General features: G+C 48.0%; 1 long non-coding RNA gene across 1 annotated transcript in view; it reads right to left on the bottom strand.

Moving 5' to 3' along the window:
* LOC142311232 (uncharacterized) overlaps positions 1 to 6,701 on the bottom strand; it is a 62,313-nt gene extending 55,612 nt beyond the window's left edge. Inside the window, exon 1 of the long non-coding RNA XR_012754249.1 lies at positions 6,556 to 6,701. This is a non-coding gene — a long non-coding RNA (uncharacterized LOC142311232). The remainder of the gene's footprint in view (positions 1 to 6,555) is intronic.
* Positions 6,702 to 26,762: the final 20,061 nt, after the last annotated feature.

Here is a 26,762-nt window from a genome sequence, read left to right as displayed (position 1 = left end):
CGCCCACCTTCCTTCCGCATTGCCGGTGGGAGCCGCGGGACGCAGGTAAGCTGCAGTTCATCGTTCCCGGGGTGTCACATACTGCGATGTGTGCTGCCTCAGGAACATTGAACAACCCGACGTACAATTTTTAGTAATTGAACAACGTGCATGCGATGAACGGTTTTTCGCTCAATCGCACGTAGGTTTTACACACTACAATATTACTTACGATGCCGGATGTGCGTCATTTACGACGTGACCCCGCCGTCACATCGTAAGATTTATTGTAGCGTGTAAAGCCCGCTTAAGACTATTAAATGGGAACTGTACTTTCAGTACACTTTACATAATTCCATAGTGCAGATCAATATATGAACGTTTGTAATATATCTTATAAGAGAAATCTGTTTCTTTAGATACTTTTGAGCCATTTCTGCCTCTCCTCCCTGCCTATTCAACTCACCATACATTCTGAGGGGGAGAAACAGCTCAACGCCATCTTGTCCAAGGGGCAAGAATTCAAGGCAAGATGGTCTGCTAACACAGTAGTGCATCAGACTTCACCTCCTATTATACATTATGGAGAGAAAGAAGACAAGGGAAGTGAGGAGCAGAGTGAGAAAACAGGTGGCAGAAGACACAGAAACAGTGTGCTGAGCTATTTAACAAGTCTTTAACCTCATTCCAGAAGTGTATTCACACTGACACTGCTCTACTGTACTACTGTATAATTTCCTCCACACTGCTACTTCTATTTATGTGCTAACTAATGAATGTAGAGCAGGAGTCTCTCTCTGTGTGCTGTGCCGTGCATAGTAGCCATCATAGCAGCAAGTCTCCTCTCACCAGCTCAGCGTCAACTACAAATTATTGGATACAGCCTTTAATGGGAAAAACTGGTGAAAATGCAAGATACAAGACATTAACCAGAGATACTGTAATTACTCATGTACATGCTTGACAGCTTACTCTGAAAAGTTACTTGAAAGTATAGTCACCCTTGCAACCTAATATTAACCTAATCTTAAAATTCCCCTAATTCTTACCACTAATCTAACAGAAAAAAATGGGCATCTCACCTGATATAATAGTAGAGGCGAAGGTAATAGGCTGTTATATGGAATGGTGTGAATGGTACCTTATGAAAGTATGTGTGTATCTTGAATACTGGGCAGCCACCCCACGGATGTTTGGTGGGTTAGTAAGTCTCACATGGAGATTTTCACAAACTTTGCCAACTGCCATGGCGGCACCAGGTTCTTTTCAGATTACAGATTCTAAAGCCTGCTTTACACGTTGCAATTTCGCATACGATATCGTATGCGATTTGCAACGCCCCCATCGTATGTGTGGCATGTTCAATTTGTCGCACAAACGATTAACCCCCGTCACACATACTTACCTTCCATACAACCTTGATGTGGGCGGCGAACGTCCACTTCCTGGAGGGGGGGGGACGTTCGGCGTCACATCGACGGCCGGCCAATAGAAGCGGAGATGCGGAGCTGAGCGGGACATAAACATCCCGTCCACCTCCTTCCTTCCGCATTGTGGGCCGGGAGCCGCAGGACGCTGGTAAGATTTGTTCATCGTTCCCGGGGTGTCACACACTGCGATGTGTGCTACCCCGGGTACGATGAACAATCTGACGTGCAATTCTAGAGAAAGGTACGATGTGTATGCGATGAACGTTTTACCATTCAATCGCAATCGCACGTAGCTGTTACACACTACAATGTACCTTACAATGCCGGATGTGCGTCACTTATGACGTAACCCCGCCGACACATTGTAAAATACATTGCAGCGTGTAAAGCAGGCTTAAGACTCAGCCTGAGAAATTCTATGGTGTGTGGCATCAACGCAGGCAGACTTGAGCGCTGACTCATAGGCAGGCTAGGAACAGTTAATCTCTGCTAGTCTGCTTGTTAGTCTCCTTTGATCACATGTTGTGGGGACGCCAATCACATCTGCTCTCCTCCTATTTATGCTGGCTGAATCCTTCCATCTATGTCAGCTAGAGTTTATCCTAGTTCGTCTGGTGATGTGTGATGTTCCAGACTATCAGGTTGAAGTAGTGCTTATTGCTTTGTGCAGTTGTGGAGTTTACCCCTGTTGTCTTTTGTAGCTACCTTCCTGTTCTTGTTTTCCTTCTGAATATCTTATTCTCTAATCCTGTGTATGTGTGCAGTGTGTGAGCGCTTTGGTTTTCCCTTGCCTGTCTTTATCTGTGATTAACCTCATACTCCTGCCCCGTCCTTCCCTGGGTGAGGGGATGTATCAGGAGCAAAGCTAGGAACGGGACTTAGGTGTCTCTACCATTAGGACTAACCCTGGGGTTAGGGATAGCATGGAACCCCTAGCATGACAGACAGCCAAGGGAACCCTATCCTTCATTATCTAACAGTCACATCGTGACCGTAAGTGGTTGTTTCATTAGTATTTTGCCCTTGTGCTGCCCCCACCTATATCATGTGGTGGCCTGATGCATTCTATTATGCATTTGTGTCTGAACATGATGTAAGTATTTTTGTTATTGTTTTTCTCTTCTGTGATGTTTTTATTAATTGTTGTTCTTTTTTTCAGTGAATTGTGTTTCAACTACTAACCTAACCTGAAAAACCCTCGAACTGTTGTTAAATTAATAGTGAGACTAGCCCTAATTGTTTATTAAAGTGGTTGTCCACAACCTGTACAAACCCTTCTGAAATGCTGTAGTCCCCTTTCTTAACCCCTTAACGACCCATGACGTACTGGGTACGTCATGGATCATGTGAGGTTAATCCCCGCCCCCTGCCGTGGGCAGGTCACGGCGATCTGCGCATATATCAGCTGTTTTCAACAGCTGACATGTGTGCCTGCTAATCGCGAGTGGAATCGCTTCCACCCATGATTATTAACCTCTTACATCTCGCTGCCCAAATCTGGCAGCGAGATGTATATGCGTGCCGCCATTACAGTGACTTACCCCGCCCCCATCGGAAGTCACGTGACTTTGGTGGTTGCCATGGTAGCACAGGGTCATGTGATGACGCCTGTAGCTAACATGAGTCACTTCTTCTCAATGCCGGAATACAGCCGGCATTGAAAGTAAAGCACCATATCTGCAGTTCTCAGCTATGTAGCTGTAACCTGGAGATATGGCAGAGTGATCAGATTGCTGATAGCTATAGCCCCCTAGGGGGACTAGTAAAATAAAAAAAAGTTAAAAAAAAGTTTAAAAAAGTAAAAAAAAATAAAAACCCCTAAAAGTTCAAATCACCCCCCTTTCACCCCATTGAAAATTAAAAGTGCGCAAAAATGGTACAGTTAAAAACGTCAGCTCGAGACGCAAAAAATAAGCCGTCACTGAGCAATAGATCCAGAAAAATGAGAACACTATGGGTTTCGGAAAATGGCGAAAAACATGCGCCACTTTTTTGGACAAGCTTGTGAATTTTTTTAACCCCTTAAATACAAGTAAACCTATTCATGTTTGGTGTCTTCAAACTCTCACCGACCTCAGGCATCACAATGACACATCAGTTTTACCATATAGTGAACACAGTGAATAAAATATTCCAAAAACTATTGTGTGATCACACTTTTTTTGCAATTTTTCCGCACTTGGAATTTTTTTGCCGTTTTTCAGTACACTATATGGTAAAACTTATGCTTTTCTTTAAAAGTACAACTCGTCCCGCAAAAAACAAGCCCTCATATGGCAAGATTGATGGAAAAATAAAAAAGTTACGGCTCTCGGACGAAAGAGAGGAAAAAAAACAAAACGGAAAAACGCAAAATGCTGAAGGGGTTAAAAAAACCCTAACAAACTTATTCTCACCTATCGCACCGGCATTTGTTACAATGATGTTGGAGATGAGTCTCCTAGTGAGACACGTGAGCACAACCAACTATTAGATGTCTCTAGATGGGCTGCAGCGCTCACACTCCTATCGGACGTCTATGTTTTGTTCTATGGAAGTGTGAGCGCTGCAGATTGTCAGGGGCCACTGACTGGCTGCAGTGCTCAAGTGACTAAACAATGTTATGCGAGCCCTGTGAGAATCAGTGTTGACAAAAAAAGTGGTGACAGGTTCCCTTTAAGAAGGGGTTGTCTAAATATTGGACAACTGGGTTTTCTGAGCTTCAGTTCAAATTTCTACCCTCAATGTAACTACAGATTGGGGAATACATTTTTATATATAGTCAACACATGACTGTCTGTATGCAAATCACATACCGGCGGTCACGTGATCTGACTATAGATAGAGGGGTATCCTGACCGTGTTCATAAAGTATGATGTCAGGATCTGCGAATTTGCAGTCACACAGAGTGGAGGCAGAAATGTAGCTTAAGGCTATGTGCGCACTAGGCCGTTTTACCCGCGGATTTACCCGCGGATTAGCTGCGGAAATTTCTTGAGAAATCTTTGAAATCTTTCTGCAGACATTTCCCAGTAAAACCTATGGGAACAAAAAATAGCTGTGCGCACACTGCGGATTTTTCTCAAGAAAATTTCTTGAGAGAATGATCATGTCCATTATTTTCCGCAGGTAGCTGCGGTATACCCCCGGAATTTCACTCCATTCACTGTAATGTAATCGCGAAATTCCGGGGGTATATCGCAGGTAGCAAATGATGTGCAGTATACTCCCAGTATAGCCGCGATTTACCTGCGGTAATGTACATCGCTGCCTGCGGTTTTGCAGGGAGGGATGTCATTATGACAGAAGAGGAAGAGGAGCAGAGTAAACACAGACGTCACACTCCCTGGACGCCGCACAGAAGCACTTCCGTGTGACGTCCAGCGGGTGCCTGTGCAGTCTGTGTCCCGCTCCGGCCCCGCCGCTGCCTGCACTGCAGTGTGTCATTGTCTGCCCGCAGTGTCAGCAGCTTGTCACGCTGCAGCGCAGGCAAACACTGACACACAGCAGTGCGGGCAGCCGCGGGGATGCCGAGCGCTGCTGTCAGGAGGTGAGATGAGATCATTACCTGCTGTGACGATCTCCTGCCTTCTGACGTCACCGCGGTCACTGCTGTCTATGCCCGTCTCGCGAGCGGCCCGAGACTGTCACTAGCGGTGACGTCACGGGCTCTCACGATACTGCTGACAACGCGGCGGGCATAGAAGGTAGTGACAGCGCTGATAGCAGGACTGCAGGAGATCATCACAGCAGGTAATGATCTCATCTATCCTCCTGACAGCAGCGCTCCCGTCATCCCCTGCAGTGACCTGGGCTATTGATGTTAGCTCAGGTCACTGCATTGCTCTCCCAGCCAATGGGGAACATTCTGTTCTTCATTGAATAAGACAGTGACTATGGTATGGATTGCCGTGGGACCCCCCCCTTATTGGATTACGCCGGACGTGGAATTGGTGAAAGAGGGAATGTGGGGAGTGTTTTTTCAAATAAAACTTTTTTTGTTGTCTATTTTTTATTTCTTACTGACTGGGTTGGTGATCTCGGGTATCCGATAGACGCGTGACATCACGAACCCCAGGGCTTGATGCCAGGTGACATTACACATCTGGCATCAACCCCATATATTACCTCGTTTGCCAACGCACCAGGGCAACGGGATGAGTTGGGGCAAAGCGCCAGGAATGGCACGTCTAATGGATGTACCACTTCTGGGGCGGCTGCGGCCTGCTATTTTTAGGCTGGGGAGTGTCCAATAACAGTGGACCTCCCTAGTCTGAGAATATCAGACCACAGCTGTCCGCTTTACCTTGGCTGGTGATCCAATTTGGGGGGGACCCCACGTTTTTTGTTTTAAATTATTTATTTAATGTAAAATAACAGCGTGGGGTGCCCTCTATTTTGGATTACCAGCCAAGGTGAAGCTGCCAGCTGTGGTTTGCAGGCTGCAGCCGTCTGCTTTACCCTAGCTGGCTACAAAAGATGGGGGGACCTCGCGTGTTTTTTTTTTTTTAATTATTTATTTATTTTATGGCTAAATACAAGGCTAGGCACCCTTTAGTGCCACATGAAAGTCACTAAAGGGTGCCAGGTTAGAATATGCGGGCTGGTGGGACATTATATAGGTCTTTCTCATCTATCTATCTATCTATTCATCTATCCATCTTTCCCTCTATCCATTATCTGTCTATCGATTATCTATCTATTATCTATATTATTTATTGCAGTAGTTACAGCATAAAAAAAACCGCAGGGACCAACCTGCGGAAAAACCACGGCAAATCCGCGGCAAAAACGCATGTGTTTTTCCTGCGGATTTGGTGCGGTTTTTTACCGCAGGTGCGGTAATCTTCAACTCCCAGAAGTTTCTCAAGAAATTTTCTTGAGAAAAATCACTTTTCTAGTGCGCATATAGCCTAAGCTTGGAAACTCCTCCGTAGATTCTGCTGCAGTTTTCATAAAATGTGTCCAGACCCATCAAACCTTCCTAATTTTATATATATATATATATACACACACACACACATTATATCTGGTGCAACCTTTTCAAGCCCTGATGGTACCTTGATTATTTGTCACCTAGCTTTCGAAGAACAGCCCGCCTACATGGTGAGGTTGGAGAGCTTTACATTTGACAGCACTACAGCACACACAAGGGGGGCTACTCACAGGATTGCGGGCTGCAGGGACCCTCTCAGTCACCGTTCCTCCCTGGTGTTGTAAACACATCCCCATCTCACTTGTCTTTGGAGCTGAAGGCAGGGTGTGGAGGATGAAGCCTGTACACAGGGACAGAGAAGAGGGGGGCACAAGGGGTGGGCGTATTCTAAGTCATGTGCTGAGAGTGCCCACTGTCTGAATGCACTGCCACAGACCCAGAGTGATACTGTGCAACTGTCCAAGGGTATGGGCAATAGTACTGTTCATACAGCTAGATACTGCCAGATGGGGTGAGAGTAATTATACTGTGCAACCCCTCGTCTAGATTTAAGACACTTCTACTTAGCTCTGCGTTTCTTTACTGGCAGACGAGTAATATGCGCGCTAATGAACTGTCTATATACACAGCCTGGAGGACGGCACTGTGCAACTATCAAGGCACAGAGAAAGGGTGGCGCTGCTTAAAAACACAGCGAGAGACGTCCTAGTGTGCACAATCAACATACAGTCATGGCCGAAAGTGTTAGCACCCCTGAAATTATTCCAGAAAATTAAATTTTTCGCCCACAAAATTATTGTAATAAAGGCCCTGTCACACACAGAGATAAATCTGCGGCAGATCTGTGGTAGATCTGTGGTTGCAGTGAAATTGTGGACAATCAGTGCCAGGTTTGTGGCTGTGTATAAATGGAACAATATGTCCATGATTTCACTGCAACCACAGATCTGCCAAACATTTATCTGTGTGTAAAGTGGCCTTTACACGTTTTGTTATACACGTTTATTTCCTTTGTGTGTATTGGAACAACACAAAAAAACAGAGAAAAGGAAGATTGTACAATATTTCTCACAAAACTCCAAAAATGGGCCGGACAAAATTATTTGTGCCCTCAATTTGATATTTGGTTGTGCACTCTTTGGAATAAATAACTGCAATCAAATCGCTTCCTATGACCATCTACAAGCTTCTTACACCTCTCAGCTGGAGTTTTGCACCACTCTTCTGTCGCAGGCAGCGGGGCGCTGCGCTCACTAACGCTCGGGTCCAGCGCTGCTGCTGCTGCTCGGTGGCTCGAGCGGTGGGCCGGTTCCAGGGACTCGAGCGGCGCTCCTCGCCCGTGAGTGAAAAGGGGGTGGTTTGTTTGGGGATTTAGTCCGTGACGCCACCCACGGGTTGTGGTGAAGATGGGCACCACCGCTGCTGGTGACGGGGATCCCGGGAGCGATGGTAGGGAGCAGCTGGGATGCTGTTTTCCCCCTCCGTAGGTAGGGGTTGGTGGTCCCGGGGCCCGGTGGTGTGACTGGGAGACAGGATCGGTGAGGTGCAGGGTTGCAGGGGCGGCGCAGCGCGGTGCCGGATGGCACGGGTCTACTCACTCAGCAATTGATGCACAAAGTCTCCGGTAAACCAAACGGCTGGATGGACGGGTCCCGCAGCCGGCTGCAGTGTCTCTCCCCGGACAGGTGATGGCGGCTGTCTTTCCCTGCACCTTTGTGTACTGTCTTGACTACGATGGGTCCCCAACGGTAGTTCGCTCCCTGGTGTATGGATGCCGGAGGAGCCCGTTTTGCCCGCAGGCGCTGGCCCTTGGGTCTCTAGCCGTTGGCGGTGGCTGTATACCCTCACGGTGCGGACGGTTGCCTTCTAACGGGTCTTTGGTTGTTAGGAAACCCCTGGGGTTCCTGTCACACTCGGATTTGACTGTTGATGTCTGTCTTGTGGCTCCAAGCCTAGTCGGGGTCCGATGGCCCTGCCTGTGTGTGCTAGCTTCACTTCGCTCCCCGGTCGGTATCGGCGGGCCACCGCCCGACCCCGGTCCTACGGTTCCGCGTTGATCCACCACTCCTGCAGACGGCCACCACCGTCTGCCAACCTTGCTGTCAGTGCCTGGGCCACCAACCCAGACACTCTCCACTTTACTCCTCTCACTTCAACCTCCTGAACTGATCTGCTCCTTTTCCCGCCTCCAGGCCTGTGAACTCCTCGGTGGGTGGGGCCAACCACCTGGCTCCGCCCCACCTGGTGTGGACATCAGACCCTGGAGGGAGGCAACAAGGGTTTTGTGTTTGGCTAATGTAACTGTCTGGGGGGGTTGGGGGTGTGTGTGTGTGTTACCTGTGACAACCTGGCTAGTCCAGGGCGCCACATTCCCCCTTGGTGAAATGCAGACCGTCTGCGGGCTGCCCGTCCATCACCGGTTTTATTTTTCTTTCAAACTGTAACAATATAAATAACATGTAAACGGTAAACATTTAAAACATAAGCATTCTTTTGGTCACTTTAACGTCGCACATAAAAACATTTTTAATCACAGACGGACGGACGGATGTCTTCCTCTCTCCCACCCAAGCAACCTAGCCCTGATGCTGCCCCTAAGAAGTGGGCAGCACCCCTTGACCCCAGTCCAGGTCCAGCCTGCCCGAGCGGGAACGGGTACGGTAACTCGCACCCGACTGTCACTTCAGGGGACCCCACGTCCAAGGGGGACCCCTTACCCCCGGAGGATGGCCACCGGTCCTGGAGGTGGCCGGGCCCCAGCCTGCTCTGCTGCGGGCCCATCCTCCAATCTACCTCTCCGGAGGCGGCAACGGTATCCATCCCACAACATTATTTACAGGCCTACTAGTTCGTGGGTGGCCTGCCAGCTCTCGGCCATGTCCATGAGGAGTTTCTCATGTGGGTATGGGGGGGTGTTAACGGAACAAGGACAACTCCAGTCCCAACGGGGACGGTTCTCTTTTCGGACGGTAATCAGATGATTTTTTGGTTTGATTCATTTTGCTGAGGGTCCCAACGGGGGACAACGGGATGCAACGGTGGACCGCTGCCTTTACTTTAGGTCATCCTCTTCGTAGACCTGTTCCACCTCGACATCCTGACGGCTAGGTGGAGGAGGGGACTGGGACTCCGCCTGGAAACTACAGCCTTCCCTTACCTTTACATCGAGGGCAAACCAGCCCCTCTCCCCGCAGTGTCGAGTGTAGGACACGAGATCACCTGGCAGCAGGTCCCGGCCTGGGTGGCCCGTCAGCAGATGGTTATGCACATCTCGGCGAGCCACGAACACCTCGGCCTCCAGGCCTGGCTCATAAATAAAGCCGTACCCCCGATGGGGATCAAATCTCCGGACCTGACCTTCATACACCGGGCCCCGTACCCGGAATGTAGCATGACGGAGGTTGTCCTTCTCGCGGATGGAGCGGGCCACCACTTCGGCTCTCTGTCGCTCCCTCTCGGCAATTTCCCGGCCCAGCGGGGTCGGCTCCCTGTCCCAATAAGGGGCGTCTGCATGCCCCCGCGCACGGGTCGGGCCCCGCTGGACTTTCTTCACGCTGCCCACAACTGGCGCCTTTTTTGGAAGGTCCCGCGGTGACATGGCCTGGGGTGCTGCCTCACAGCGGCGACCCGGACGGACCACCAAAGCCGGTACGGACTTAGGTGCGGCCACTTCCGGTGCCGACGGCTCTTCTTCGCGGACGGGCACCTCCCGCTGGATCTTCCATGGCAGCGGTGCGGGTCGTCTGCGGACATTGCTGGCAGGCTGGTCCTCCAGGGCGGACGGCCAGAGCTCCGCTACCGGTGGTGGGGGTAGCGGGCCTAGTGGCGGGGCAGCAGCAGCCGAAATGGATAGCGGGGGAGGCAGAAGGGTGAGCGGGCGCAGACCGGGCCCTTCAGCCGCAGCGACCGGTCCCTCAGGGACACAGGGGCGTGGGTCACCTACCCGCTCCTCCAACTCTGTCTCCATCTCGCGTCTCTGCACGCCCGCCGCCACTTCCGCCATGTCGGCCATCCATTCTTCCACGAGGGACTGCACTTGGGCCTGCAGGCGGCTGCACATCCAAGCGGTCCGAACCTCCACCCACGCCGCTGTTCCTGGCATGGGCTCTGGGGTTTCAGCGGTGCCGGACGGATGGGACATCTTGCGCAGCAGCGTTCCAGGAACCAAATGTTTGCAGAGTCCTGGCGTCCCTGCTTTTATGGCCTCGGTTACATTAGGCAGGCTTTCACCCGCCCCCCCTTGGTTCTCTTTAGCATTTCCGCTTGTTGGGGGCGGGGCTTCGCTTTTCGCGCCTTCCCTGCTCGGGGAAGACACTCGAGCGGGAGATTTTCACGCCAAAGATGACGGCGCTTTCAATTTTTCGGCCAGACACCGCCGGCGGAGACCACAAGGCGCACTTCTACTGGTAAGTAGATCGGTTCAATCCTGTTCGTGACGCCAAGTTGTCGCGGGCGGCGGGGCGCTGCGCTCGCTAACGCTCGGGTCCGGCGCTGCTGCTGCTGCTGCTCGGTGGCTCGAGCGGTGGGCCGGTTCAAGGGACTCGAGCGGCGCTCCTCGCCCGTGAGTGCAAAGGGGGTGGTTTGTTTGGGGATTTAGTCCGTGACGCCACCCACGGGTTGTGGTGAAGATGGGCACCACCGCTGCTGGTGACGGGGATCTCGGGAGCGATGGTAGGGAGCAGCTGGGATGTTGTTTTCCCCCCCCCGTGGGTAGGGGTTGGTGGTCCCGGGGCCCGGTGGTGTGACGGGGAGACAGGGTCGGTGAGGTGCAGGGTTGCAGGGGCAGCGCGGCGCGGTGCCGGATGGCACGGGTGTACTCACTCAGCAATTGATGCACAAAGTCTCCGGTAAACCAAACGGCTGGATGGACGGGTCCCACAGGCGGCTGCAGTGTCTCTGTCCCCGGACAGGTGATGGCGGCTGTCTTTCCCTGCACCTTTGTGTACTGTCTTGACTACGATGGGTCCCCAACGGTAGTCCGCTCCCTGGTGTATGGATGCCGGAGGAGCCCGTTTTGCCCGCAGGCGCTGGCCCTTGGGTCTCTAGTCGTTGGCGGTGGCTGTATATCCTCACGGTGCGGACAGTTGCCTTCTAACGGGTCTTTGGTTGTTAGGAAACCCCTGGGGTTCCTGTCACACTTGGATTTGACTGTTGACGGCGGCTCCAAGCCTAGTCGGGGTCCGATGGCCATGCCTGTGTGTGCTAGCTTCACTTCGCTCCCCGGTCGGTATCGGCGGGCCACCGCCCGACCCCGGTCCTACGGTTCCGCGTTCATCCACCACTCCTGCAGACGGCCACCACCGTCTGCCAACCTTGCTGTCAATGCCTGGGCCACCAACCCAGACACTCTCCACTTTACTCCTCTCACTTCAACCTCCTGAACTGATCTGCTCCTTTTCCCGCCTCCAGGCCTGTGAACTCCTCGGTGGGTGGGGCCAACCACCTGGCTCCGTCCCACCTGGTGTGGACATCAGACCCTGGAGGGAGGCAACAAGGGTTTTGTGTTTGGCTAATGTAACTGTCTGGGGGGGTGGGGGTGGGGGGGTGTGTTACCTGTGACGACCTGGCTAGTCCAGGGCACCACACTTCTTTTGCAAACTGCTCCAAGTCTCTTATATTTGAAGGCGCCTTCTCCCAGCAATTTTAAGATCTCTCCACAAGTGTTCAATAGGATGTAGATCCGGACTCAATACTGGCCACTTCAGAACTCTCCAGCACTTTGTTGCCATCCATTTCTGGGTGTTTCTTGAAGTATGTTTGGAGTTACTGTCCTGCTGAGATGGACGAACTCGAAAATGTTTGGGTTCACCGTGTCCAGCCAGACTTAAAAAAAATAGTCCAGCTCGGGACCAGACTTGAAGCTGGACTTGACCCTAGACACCAAACGCAATGTGCTATAAAATGGTGGTAGTAAGGGCCAGGGGGCTGCAATAGGAAGCAAAACAGGAATAGCAGGACAACTATACCTACCGAGTTTCCATGCAGCTGTCACACTGTTTCCGAGTCCGCTCATTAAACCTTAGAAATATGCACTGCTTCCCCGACCACCCTCGGTGACTTTTTGCAATCAGACTGCCGGCGTGCAGGGTATGAACTTTACGCCCATGTTGTCGTTGACGTTGGCTGGCCAGGACAGCATGACGACTCGTTTCCACAAGGAGACCACCAATCCAGTTTTAATAACGTTTTACTTAACGGTTCATCTTGCTTAACAACAACAGACAGCGGGCACATATCATCTTCCAGCACATTTCAGTTCTACAAAGCATATTCAGATATCTTCTCAATTCCCACTGGGTTGATTCTGATCTTATTCGTCCTGTGAGTTCAAGCACAACAGAGGCTAACATTACAGTCAAATTCATGACAGTCATTTGCACTTCCCTCAGGGGCTTACGTAAAAATCATGGGACTCCTTAACAGAAGTTCTAATTGCCTCTTCTCCCCAAAAATAAAATAAATAATATTCGGTGGAGTAATGAAAAGCATATCTGACAACTTTTCAACCCTTACAGAGTAAATTTCCTCCTATCGAAGCCCCTAGATTCCCCTTTCATTGCAACCATAAAGTATGATGCCAACAAAAAAAGTCCCACAAACATTGTATGATACCCCACAGTGAATTCCTCCATAGTACCCTCCACGCACAGTATCATGACTCCATGTAACCACACTCAACTACCCTGGCAAAGTTTGGTGACCCCAACACAGTATGATCCGCAACTCTGACCACCACACAGCTCTCCACGAAGTATCATGTGCCTACATACAGTATAATGGCCCCACAACTCTTCACATTGTATAATGGCGCCAATTAACCCTCCAAATAATGGTATTATGGCGCCGACACAGCTCTCTGCTCAGTATGATGAAGGAAAGGAGGGTTTTTTTGTACTGAAGAGGTTTTGAAAAAAGCCTAGCAGAAAAAAAAGAGCATGCTTCAGAAAGCAAAAACCCCATCCAAATTTTTTTCTTGAAGCACTTTCTGCTTGAAAACTCATGGTTTTTGAACCCCTGAGACAACTCTGTGCACACATAGCCTGAGGCATTCATGATGCATGTCTTAGTTGATAATGCTTTTTTAATGTTGACTAAATTTGGTCAGGGAGTTCTATTATCTAAAGCAGAAATTAAAAGTCTGTTTAAATTAAAGGGAACCTGTTACCCTGTTACCATGAACATGCAGTCCAATCTGAAGGCACCATGTTAGAGCAGGGGGAGCTTAGCAGACTGACATATGCACTATGAGCACAATCATTAGGCAATTTAGTAAAACTGAGGTTTTATCTTCCTTAGGAGAATATCTAAGTATGCAGCAGTGGTGTAACTAGAGTCCGATGCACCCCAGTGCAAGATTTGGACCTGGGCCCCCTCCTTCTCACATGTTGGTCAGGTTTATGGGGCCTTGTAGCGTTCTAAATACTATAAGGACGTATAAATTGACCCCCCCCTCCCCCATTATATAGTAATGTCCGCATTCTGTATTAATGTCCCCCATCCAGGGCCTCTTCCTGGTATATATGTGGTGCATCCTGGTATATATGTCCTCCATCCTGGTATATATATTCCCCATTCTGGTATATAAGTCCCCCACCCTGGTACATATGCTCCCCATCTTGGTGTATACTGTATGTTCCCCATACTGGGCCTTATCCTGGTATATATGTCCTCCATCCTGGTATATATATTCCCCATTCTGGCATATATGTCCCCAGCCCTGGTACATATGCTCCCCATCTTGGTGTATACTGTATGTTCCCCGTACTGGGCCCATCCTGGTGTACATGTTCCCCATACTGGGCCCTATCCTGGTATATATGTCCTCTATCCTGGTATATATGTTCCTGATACTTTGCCCATCCAGGTATATCTGTCCCCCCCATACTGAGCCCATCCTGGTATATGTTTCCCATATTGGCCCTACCTGGTATATATGTCCCCATCTCGGTATATATGCCTCCTGTTCTGACATGTTTTTATCACATAACAAAATGTAAACAATTCTACTCATGTTATTTCCGCTCCCCTGGGCCACAGTATCCTCTTCAACAGGCAGCACATGACATCACTTCCATGCACCCCCAATCACAGGCGCACCGATGTTAGCTTCTGTCTGGCAGCATGTATTGCTGTGCAGGACCCTGACAGATCTCTGTGCAGGAATACATTTCAGCTGAATGTGCTGTCGAAAACATGCAATCAGCTGAAATATGCGCTGGTACTGATGGGCCCCCTCCACCCCCGGATGTGACCACGATCATTACGCCCCTATTGTTCAGAATTATTATGCAGCTGAATGAAAACGTAAGGTTTTCATTTAAATTGTTTGTTTTCATCTGTTAAAATGAGACTAATGACAACTCAAAATGTAAAAAATGCATTTAAAACAAATATCAGTGACCAATATCGCCTCCTTTTTTTTCGATAATAGTCATAAGCCCTCCACCATCTGTTGAGGATCAATTTTTTTGGGCTCATAGAGGTGGGCTGTTTTCCTTGACTGTAAAGGGTGCTTTACACGAGACGATGTATCACGGTTTTCGTGACACACATCCGGCATCATACACGACGCCGTCTCGTGTGAAACCTCTGAGCGACGCAGTATCGCTCACAAATCGTGAGTCGTGTACTCATTGCTCAGTTTCATAATATCGTTTATTTTTACTTGTGCCGGTTGTTCATCGTTCCCGTGGCAGCACACGACGCTCCGTGTGACACCACGGGAGCGATAAACTCTGCTTACCTGCGTCCCGCGGCTCCTGCTGGCTATGCGGAAGGAAGGAGGTGGGCGGGATATTTACATCCCGCTCATCTCCGCCCCTCCGCTTCTATTGGCCGGCAGCTGTGATGCCGAACGTCCCTCCCCATTCAAGAAGTGGAAGTTTGTCGCCCACAGCGAGGTCGCTCAGCAGGTAAGTACGTGTGACGGAGGTTTCACGACTTTGTACGCCACGAGCAGCGATTTGCCCGTGACGCACAAACGACAGGGGCGGGTACGATCGATCTTGAAATCACACAATTGGTCGTCCCGTGTAAAGCAGGCTTAAAGCTGTGTGCACACGTTGCATTTTTGTATTTTTTATGCATTTTTGAGAGACTTGCAGATTTAATACAAAAAATAATTTCCAGCATGTCAATTCTTTCCCACCCATTCACTTTAATGTAAAGGTAGGATAAATCCAGCGAGCCAGGCTTGTGATGAATAAAAAATATTTTTCTTTATTTCAAACGTAGATTAAAAATCTTTTCAATTGCCAATGATAAAGGTTTAGCCGAAACGCGTCTTGCCGTGCGCTCTACAGCAGTAATTTTTCATCTCTGCCTGTATATGTATTATGCTGCTATTGAAAAGATTTTTAATCTACGTTTGAAATAAAGAAAAAGATTTTTTATTCCTCACAAGCCTGGCTCGCTGGATCTATCCTTCCGTTATAAAAATTGCTGGCAAGAGCTCCTACCATTTATCCGTTGCTGAGCGTCTATATGAAATAGCAGCCTATTCATTGAATCAACGTGGTAAGCTGGCATTTTTTCTTTTTTCATTATTCACTTTAATGAAGTCAGTAAAATGCTATATTAATGCAAGTATAAAAATAATTGCAGATTTGCTGTGTTTTAGCTCCAACATAGACATGGATGGTAACTAAAGGAAATCTAGATAGATAGCATAGATAGACAGACAAATAAATATCAAGCAGATACTGTATATAATTGCACAACCCCCACAACATTTTATAAATTTGCATTACATGTGAAGATTATTGCACAGCTTTCTCAGATTAACATAAATAAATGGGAAAAAAAACGACAAGTGGTCCCCCCCATTTTGATAATCACCAAAGGTAAATCAGACAGCTGCAGGCTGAAATTATCAGTCTGGGAAGGTCCATGGTTATTGGGCCCCTCACAGATTTTAAAATACCAGCCTACAGCCACCCCACAAGTGACACTTCACATTAGATGCTCCAATTCTGGTGCTTCGCCTCAGCTTTTCCCAAGTGCACCGGTGCTTGGAAATCGGGGCAATGGTTTTTGGTGTTGATCTCAGCTGTGTAGTGTCAGCTATCATCAAGTCCTGATGTTCGTAATGGAGAGGTATCTATCAGACAACCCTGTTACTAATCCAGTTTTATATATATATATATATATATGTATATATAAAAAACACAAAAAATTCTTTATTAAAAGTAATCACCTCCCAACATTTCTCATCTCATCGGCTCATAAAACCTTTGAATAATCTGTGCCAATATTTCTTGGCTCAGTCTTGATGTTTCACCCTCTGTCTCTTGTTCAGTGGTGATCGGGTTTCGGCCTCCCTACCTTGGCCATAGCTCTGAGAACTGTACGCCTTGTACTTCTGGGCGCTCCAGAGAAGTTGCAGTTCTGGAATAGGACATCACTGGAGGATAACGACAGTTAACATATGTCCTTTTTTCTCATCTCGTTTTTTTTTTTGTGACCCTGTTGACTATTTGCATTAAAAACTTTGAGGGTTCCGTGATCATGCCCAATTTCAATAGTGCAGCATCCCTCTATAGGACAGAGTCGGGTAAATCCTTTTTCTGGCCTATTTTGCCTGAGTAAAACAAGCTGCCTAATAATTCTGCACACCTTGATAAAGGGTGTTGTATCCTTAGGCCACATCATCCTCATTACACATCACCTGATCTGTGTCATTCAATAAGCATTCAAGTTAATACAGCTTGAAGTAAGAAAATGTGTATAAGGCCCCCTTCACACATCTGTTTAAACAAATACACGTGTTGCAGAGTCTGTTTTTTCCATGCGTGTGTACATACATGTCATTCATGTGTCATCTGTGCTTTTCCGGTATGGTTAGAGGATGAAGGATATGACAAAGCTTCCCCTATATTTTGCAATGTTAAACACAGATGTCATCCGTGTGCTGTACATATTTTTCCCGGACCGATTGAGTTGTATGAGTTCGTGCTGCCGGTTAAAAACGGACATGTCTCTGTGTGGATCACATAAAAACACAGCTCATGTGAAAACGCAGAGGTGTGAAGATCCCCTTAGATTTTAATAAAGATCTGTGTGAATGGGTCTCTGGTCCGTGTGAAAACAGCAGTCACGCGTACCGGAAACATGGTGTGAAGGAGACCTAGAAATGATATAGTCAAAATACTCACTTGTCTAATAATTCTCCATACTGGTAAAAGTGGACATATGCACTTGGTGTGGATATTTATTAATTACATCTGCCTTTGAATAATGTGCAATATGACTAAATGACAGTGACATAACTTGAGCAGAGGCTTGGAGACTGCGAAGAGCGAGTAACCAAAAGCTATATTGAAAAACAAAGGCTCAATGGACAATACATTTTCCCAGTGTTTGAAAACTCATTAAGAGATATTCTGACCTATTTGTGTGAAAGATGCAACAACTTCAGGTGAATGAAGGTGATCTCCGGACCTGGTGTGATCCTCTTAGGTGACATTAGCGTATAGCCTGAGATGCAAGATGCTTATGACCCTTGACTCAGGCTCAGCTGTGAGCATGATCAAAGTGTCAGTCACTGTGCTCCGATTATCTCTCATGCGAGTATCGGATCACAGGTGCAGAGAAGCCGGAGAGAATAATCTCTTCATCTTCTCCAATAAATGTGAAGCGTCCGGCCCCAGTCCCTATGCAGCGTCCTCGCATGTCCCCACTTTCAGGCTCCGGTGGGGGTATCCTCCCTCTCACCTGTCCAGCAGCTCTGCAGCCTCCGGTCCCAGGTCTTTCCATGCGTCCCTCCTCCCAGACCACGGCAGGGGCGTCCTCCCTCTCACCCGTTCGGTGGCTCCAGTCCCTCCTCTTCTGTCCCGGAGTCTGCTACAACCTCTTCCACGCCACCTTTCTTAAAGGGCCAGCGTCCCATTACCCGGAAGCAATACCTGAAGTTATCTACTAGCCGAAAGGTATTTAAGACCGCCTCCCCTGACAGGAGGCGCTTGAGCAACGTTGCGTATAGTGCGTTGCTAGTTCTCAGGTCCCCGTATGTTACTGTGTCTAGTCCCAGTTCTAGTCTTCTGTTGGTAACCTTTGTCTCGTTCTAGAGCCTGCTCTCCACCATTGCCAGTGTAAAGTCACGTCTGAACCATCACCAGAGTACTGCCATGTCTGAGCCCATACCACAGTGCTGCCACACCTGAACCATCACCAGAGTGCTGCCACGCCTGAACCATCACCAGAGTGCTGCCACACCTGAGCAGTCACCACAGTGCCGCCTCATCTCAGCCTTCACCTCTGTGCTGCCGCATCTGTGGACTCCTGCACTGGACATTGAAACTGTAACCGTCCGTAGAGACTATCACCACCGGTCCTTGCTTGCCATGCATTTAGGCCTTCTGTTGGGAGCACCACACAATCCTTGTATAGGGGTTCGCTGCTGGTTGCTCCTTCAGGGGGGTCCGGTGCACAGTCCAGTGGGTCCACCCCTGAACAGTCGCTGCCCCTAGGTGACCGTAACAGCGTGTCTTTGTGTATATCGATGTGATCCGAGTGCAGTGCCATGTTTCCCATAGATTTGTATGGGTGCGAGTGATAGGAGACTCGCCGACAATCTTAGCATGATGCAATGTTTTCCTCAGTCCGATTAGGGCGTATGAAAAAATTGCAGATCTCAGCTGCCTCACTAGTTTAACACTGGGATGAGTGCAATGTGAGATTTTCTGGCATTGCACTCATGTAAGTTATACACTAGTGTACTGTGACTCCGGCAGAAGTCTGTGAAGTTTAGACAGTAGACATTTTCATAGGTTTGGCTCCTCTTTCTCAAATATTTTGAGATAAAATAAAGTAAAAACATGCAGCTCTAACAATAATAAATGTGCCAAAAACAGCTAGAGGGTGGGGCGAACATGCTGAGAGCTCTTTTGTAATATTGTATACAATGTATTTCTTCACTATCTGCATTAACCACTTAGTAACATTTACATAACCTCTGATAGCCCTTAGATGCTACAAAATCCAAGCAGTCAGGCTGGGTACACATATCCGGCTTTTCGCCGGTTTGACGGATGCGGCGCACGCCAGTACAGTGTATACAGTACACTGGCAGCGCAACAGGCGCCAGTCACATGCTGTCATGTGACCGTAGCATGTGATCCGGACGTTGCGGCGCTGCTACTGTACTGTATCATACTGTACTGGCGTGCGCCGCATCCGTGAAACCGGCGAATAGCCGTATATGTGTACCCGGCCTTAGACAGAGGGGAATAGGACCCCATGTCACAATTGCAGTATGCCAATGTGTTGTCATTGTTTCCATTTGGATTGTCCACTACTAGGACAACCTCTTCTGATTCCACGTTTCCCTCAGGTAAAATAAAAAAGCCTATACTCCCCTCCCAAAGGGCACCGTTCCACCAGCTGTGCCGCGGTTTCGGGGCTCCCGTGACGCCACTTGTCCAAAGAGTGCTAGTTCTTATCCTCCCGCCGAAGCACTCACTTCCTGTTGATTGCCCATTTGGACTGATGGCAGGGAGAAAGAAGCCAGCGCTGATTGGACACGGGGCTTGCATGACATCACGTGAGCCCCAGAAACGCGAACCACGGCACCACTGGGACGGCGGATTGTTTAGATAGGAAAAGTATAATGAACCAATTTTTTATTTTTTTAACCTACAAGAAAACCTGATGAAATTCGGACCAAACGCCGAAAAAACTCAGATCAATCCTTCAACAAATCACTGATGAAACCTGGTCAGTTTTTCTTGTACTTGAAAAAACTGAAGTCTGAATGAGGCTTAAGGCTGGCGGTCCCAAAAGCCAAGAGCAGAAGAAAAGAGAAACTTAAAATGACTTTATTTGTTGTTAAAAAGTGCTCAAAGGCATCCCCATAATAATTAATATGGGTCAAATAATACATGCCCATTTACATTTTCCTTAACTATCAATCGATACCTCTATACATATTAGTGTGCTGGACAAAGCCATTGATATCGGCAGGCTCGGACAACATTAGTAATGTGTATTGGGTCCTTAACTCACTATACCAATTTCATAACATGAGAATATCCATTTAACACTAGAAGTCCCAGAAATTTCGAGCTCCCCCCTGAAGTCCCGAAAGAGGGTCAAATGACCAAATACAATAAAATGAATAGAACTAACTAGAAACTAAATGGCTAAACTCAATGGAAAACAACAACCTCCTGTGGTGCGACAGTAATGGCCTTAATTACAGAACAAAAGACGGTGATTATAGGATGTTAGCTAAAATCCTTCAGGTCATGCGACCTATCTCTGGGTTCCAAAGGTAGAAATGTTAAATGACCCTTCTCTGGGACTTCTAGTGTTAAGGGTCTCAGAGTATGGGAACACAAAACAATTTTTCTTTTTTACAGTAATAAATCTATATAAATTAAGAATAGTTCCAACAGCACATACACAGAAAATAAAGATAACAAGTGATTTTTACTGCACACTGAAAGTAAATATAATTAAAACAACCTGTCAGGAAAAGAACAAAATATAGCCATAATTTGAGGGTAAATATAATTTTAAACATCTTTGACAGTATAACTGGAAGTGTGGCTAAAGGGAGAAAATTAAAGGGTTATTGCCATCTCCAAGATCCTATCCCAATATGGAGTAGGTGTAATAGGAATAATATTATCAAATACCTCCAATTAGAAATGTAGTATAGTTCTCCTGATTAGCCATGCCTCTTACCTCATGTGCAGGGCATTGCAGGACCTTAGGTATCCATGGTTATGACCACTAGCAACTAACTGTGACTATATACTGATAGGGAATTTAGATTGTGAGCCCCAATGGGGACAGTGTTGCCAATGTATGTAAAGCCCTGTGGAATTAATAGCGCTATATAAGTGAATATATATATTGTTATATATATGCATGGTCGTAACGATGGATGCCTAAGCTACTGCAATGCCCTTACATAGCTAATCAGGAGAACCACACTATATTTCTAATTGGAGGTATTCACTAATATTATTATTATACCTACTGCATTTTGGGCTAGGATCTTGGAGATGGGAGTTATATTTTCCCAGCAGCTCACTTCCAGTCATTGAGGTGGTGCTGAGGGATTTGTATCGTCGCCATTCACTACACAATGTGAATGCTGTAATTACTTCCCCTGCTCCTTGACTGACATCTTGCTCTGAACAAAGAGCAAGATATACAGGGTAAAACTAAATACAATAAAACAATGTCTGTTGTAAGTAGAGAATACATAGTGGCAAACCGTACGTCCCTGCAAAGTTTGCACATACCAGTACATAGGAGATAGTATATATGCATTAACCAGCCAGTGCCAGCTTTATGTAAACCATATGATGGTGACCGCCGAAAAAACTACAGTCAATTGTCTAAAAATGAGTGAATGGTACTTGATTTGTTGAGTGAAAGTGCATTGTGGTTTAGAAGAAAGTCAAAACACAATTGTATTAAAGGGGTGGTTCACCCATTTTTTTTATTTTCTGTAGGAGTTCTACTTACAATTCTAGGTATTTTCTCCATTGGCTTGTATTTCCAGTTCTGGCACTGAGCGGCGCTATCCTGCACGCTCAGTGCCTGTCACATGACCCCCTGGAGCTGTGGCCGCCAGCATCCTCTTACGTCCCGGCAAGTTCCGAGCTCTCAAACTTGACGGGTACGTCAGAGGAGGCTGGCACCACTCAGATTGAGTGACAGGGCTGTGGGTGGTGACTACCGCACGTCACAGCCCAGCATCGAGGGGAGGAGCCGGAGGACATGTGGAGCCGGCGTCCTGCAGATGGTGAGGCACGGGGCGCCAGTGTGCAGTACAGGGGGGGTTCTTCAGCTGAAATCCCCCCCTGCACGTAAGTATGTGCTCACACTCTCCACCCGCCCGCTCTGCTGCTGAAAAAAAAATAGACAACAAACACATTTTTATTTGAAAAAACACTCCCCAACACATTCCCTCTTTCACCAATTTATTAGAAAGAAAAACAAATCCAGGTCTGGTGTAATACAAGGGGGTCCCACGACGATCCATACCATAGTCAATGTCCCAGTCAATGAAGAACAGAATGTTCCCTATTTGCTGGGAGAGCCGTGCAGTGACCTGAGCTAACATCAATAGGTCAGCCCAGGTCACTGCAGGGCATGACGAGTGCTGCTATCAGGAGGTTAGCGAGGCATATTACCTGAGATGATCGCTGAACTCCTGACCGTAGGTAATGAACTTACTAACCTCCTGACGGTAGCGCTTGTCATCCCCGCGGCTGCTGACACTGCAGTGCGGGCAGTCGCGGGGCTGAGGCTGGAGCAGGACACTGACTGCACGGGCACCCGACGGAAGTCACACGGAAGTGTTTCTGCGTTGCTTCCGGGAATTTTGTGGACCCATTGACTTGTATTGAGTCACGGTTCGTTATTACGGAACAGAATAGGACATGCGCCATAATAACGGAGCGGACATACGGCATCCGATGTTTTTTTTTTTGTAGGATCGGATGCACATGGAAGTGCTACCGTGTACCATCCGATCCTACACAAAAGACATTGAAAAGATGGTCCTGTCTGTGGGTCCGCAAAAAAACAGGAACTGACCAGGACAAATGGAATGGTCATGTGAATGAGCCCACCTGCAGCCATTGCAGCGTGTGCGGGCTGTGAGATCAGGAGTCAGCTGACTCCAGCGCCGGCCGATAAATTCTGTGTCCCGCTGCAGAAGGATCCGGTAAAATAACGGTTGCATGCGCTGCACATTTAATCCACAGGATCCGGTCATATGCGGTTTGCGGATGATACGGACGACACACAGACTAGGCAAGAGGGAAAAAAGCAATCTCATGACCCCTTCACTTTTTTTTCCCCAATTATTTTTTTCACATGTTGCGCCGGCTAATAATCATAATTTCTGTACACACACTCACACACACACACACCACACACTCACACACTTTCCTCCCCTGGTTGTGTGCAGAGCTGGCAGCTTCAGATGTCTCTGTGTGATTTCTCTCAGTGCATCCACACAGGGAAGAGGCAGGGAGGAGGCTTTGGGTGGAGAGGAGAGTGGGGTGTTACACACAGTGGGTGTGTTAGATAAGCTAGACACCGCCCTAGAGCCACAAAGAATTCTGGGACTTGTAGGAACTGAACACAGGAAGTCAGAGGAGAGATTAAGGAAGAAAAAAGGATTTTCAGCTCACCTGACACCCGAAGCCGTAAGATCCTGAGGATGCACGTGGTCCGCTGGTAAGTCCAAACCAGCCAGCAGGTAAAATTGGAAAGGGAAGATCGGACCCAGCACCAATTCCAAAAATATGTTAAAAGTCAAACTTCTTTATTAATACATGGTTAAAAAATTCTTATATGAAGACCATAGTGAGGAGTATGGAACATAGCACTTTACGCGTTTCGGACTTCATAAATTTAAAAACAAAAAACTAGTACTTATGATTAAGGACTAGTTTTTTGTTTTTAAATTTATGAAGTCCGAAACGCGTAAAGTGCTATGTTCCATACTCCTCACTATGGTCTTCATATAAGAATTTTTTAACCATGTATTAATAAAGAAGTTTGACTTTTAACATATTAGAGGAGAGATTAACCCCATCAGAGCTGGAGCCAGCAATGAGCATGTCCTGCTAGTGCACAATAAAAGGTGATTTTGCTGAAAAAAATTAATAGATGTGTTGAGGGGCACATATTAGCAAGATTTATCAGAAAAAAAAAATCAGTTTTGGTAACTGGACAACTTCTTTAACCCCTTCACGACCGCGGGCAGTAAAATTACGTCCTATTTTAACGTGACTTAACGACCAGGGACGTAATTTTACGGCCTAAACTTCATTTGATTGCCGTGGCCATAGCAACATAAACATAGCTGTTTCTTACAGCAGGGGACCTTTGCTTAACCACGGGGGGGGTGGCATCGCCACCCCCTATCGACGATCGATGTGATTGGCTGTTCAAATCTGAACCGCCAACCACATCGTTCGCACTAATTTCGGCAAAAATAATGCCAAAATTACTGCGATACTGTGAGATCCGGCTATGATCTGCTCTAGCAGCTTCAACAAATCATAGCCGGAGCTCTAAAATGTCGCCCCCAGCCCCTGCAGCACTGATTGGAGCGATCGTGCTATGACGCGCAATCGCTCCAATCAGTGTGCAGTGGGGCGGTCTGATCTGCGGGTGGCCGCCCTCCCCAGGCCTGTGCTGGCTTGCGAGCCCTCCCCCAACATGTCTGCAGCGTGCAGTGGCTGGTACTTGTGGTACCACGCCACCGCTGCTGCCGCCGCCATCGCCGTATATGAGGTCACCGCTCCTGCTGCACGTGAGTACTATGCTCACCTTGCAGCCCGTGCGCGCTCCCGTGGTGACCCGTGCGCGCTCCCGTGTTGGCCCCTGCCCGTGCACCCCTGCGATCTGCCCCCCCCAGCCCCGATCTGCCCCCCGACATCCCGATCTGCTCCCCCTGCGATCTGACTGCCTCCCCCATTATCTCTATTCTGCTTCTGCAGCTCCCTCTCCGGTCTCCCCCTCTGCTCTCCCCCCCTCTCCCCCTCTGCTCTCCCCCTACCCCTCTGCTCTCCCCCGACGTCCTCTTACCTGTCTTCACCGGCTCGTCCGAGGTCTTAACTGGCCCGATCACCTCTGCCTCCATCGCTGGGTCCTTCCTGGGCATTCTGCTGATCTGCCCAACGTCCTGCCTGCTGCTCCTGTAAAGCTGTTCCTCTGCAACTCTTCTGGTCAGTGATCCTCTGGGTACTGTGAGTATAACTTTTTTTTTTTCCCTGTATCCTGTCCATTTTTACACCTCATCTGTCCGTGCGTCCCGCCGAGCGCTGATCAGGGATGCAGATAACGTATCTGCATCCCTGCTCAATTTTTGGCATGACTTTTTTTTCCGTATCCCCGACGCTTTTTGTATCGCATCCGTCCGTGCGTCCCGCCGAGCGCTGATCAGGGATGCACATAACGGATCGGCATCCCTGCTCAATTTTAGGCGTGACTTTTTTCCGTATCTGCGACGCTTTTTGTATCGCATCCGTCCGTGCGTCCCGCCAAGCGCTGATCAGGGATGCAGATAACGGATCGGCATCCCTGCTCAATTTTTGGCATGACTTTTTTTCCGTATCCCTGACGCTTTTTGTATCGCATCCGTCCGTGCGTCCCGCCAAGCGCTGATCAGGGATGGACATAACGATTCTGCATCCATGGTCAATTTTTGGCGTGACTTTTTTTTTTTCCGTATCTCTGACGCTTTTTGTATCGCATCCGACCGTGCGTCCTGCAGCGGCCGATTAGTGCACCGCGTCTGTACGTTTGAAAAGTCAAATGGCGTTCCTTCTCTTCTGAGCCCTGCCATGCGCCCAAACAATTACTTTCCACCACATATGAGGTATCTACGTACTCAGGAAAAATTGCACAATACGTTCTATGGCGCAGTTTTTCCTGATACCGTTGTAAAAAAAAAAAGCTACCTGATTGATGCAAAAAATTTGTGGTTAAAAAAAAAAAATAATTTTCACGGTTCAACGTTATCAACTTCTGTGGAGCCCTGGGGGTACAAGGGGCTCACCAAATATCTAGATAAATTCCTTGAGGGGGTCTAGTTCCAAAATTGGGGTAATTTGTGGGGGAGCTCCACTATTTAGGCACCATAGGGGGTCTCCAAACATGACATGGCGTCCACTAATGATTCCAACCAATTTTGCTGTCAAATGGCGTTCCTTCTCTTCTGAGCCCCGCCATGCGACCAAACAATTACTTTCCACCAGTATCTGCGTACTCAGGAGAAATTGCACAATACGTTTTATGGTGCATTTTTTCCTGATACCCTTGTGGAAAAAAAAGCTACCTGGTTCGAGTGACAGTTTTGTGGTGAAAAAAAAAAATTGTATTCCTGGCTCAACATTATCAACTTCTGTAGAGCCCCTTGGGGCTCGCTAAACATCTAGATAAACTCCTTGAGGGGTCTAGTTTCCAAAATGGGGTCACTTGTGGGGGAGCTCCACTGTTTAGGCACCATAGGGGGTCTCCGAACGTGACATGGCGTCCGCTAATGATTCCAACCAATTTTGCTGTCAAATGGCGTTCCTTCTCTTCTGAGCTCCGCCATGCACCCAAACAATTACTTTCCACCACATATGAGGTATCGCCGTACTCAGGAAAAAAAGCACTATAAATTTCATGGTGAATTTTTTCCTGATACCCTTGTGAAAAAAAAGCTACCTAGTTGAAGCAACCGTTTTGTGGTAAAAAAAAATGTTTTTTCTTTTCACGGCTCAAAGTTATAAACTTCTGTGAAGCCCCCAGGGGTTCAAAGTGCACATCAATCATCTAGAAAAATTATTTGAGGGCTCTAGTTTCCAAAATGGGGTCACTTGTGGGGGAGCTCCATTGTTTAGGCAACTCAGGGGGTCTTCAAACCCGACATGGCGTCCGCTAATGAGTGCAGCTAATTTTGCATCCAAAAATTCAA

This window comes from Anomaloglossus baeobatrachus, chromosome 5 (assembly GCF_048569485.1).
Source record: "Anomaloglossus baeobatrachus isolate aAnoBae1 chromosome 5, aAnoBae1.hap1, whole genome shotgun sequence".
Taxonomy (NCBI): Eukaryota; Metazoa; Chordata; class Amphibia; order Anura; family Aromobatidae; genus Anomaloglossus; species Anomaloglossus baeobatrachus.
This window is presented reverse-complemented; position numbering and strand designations above follow the sequence as displayed.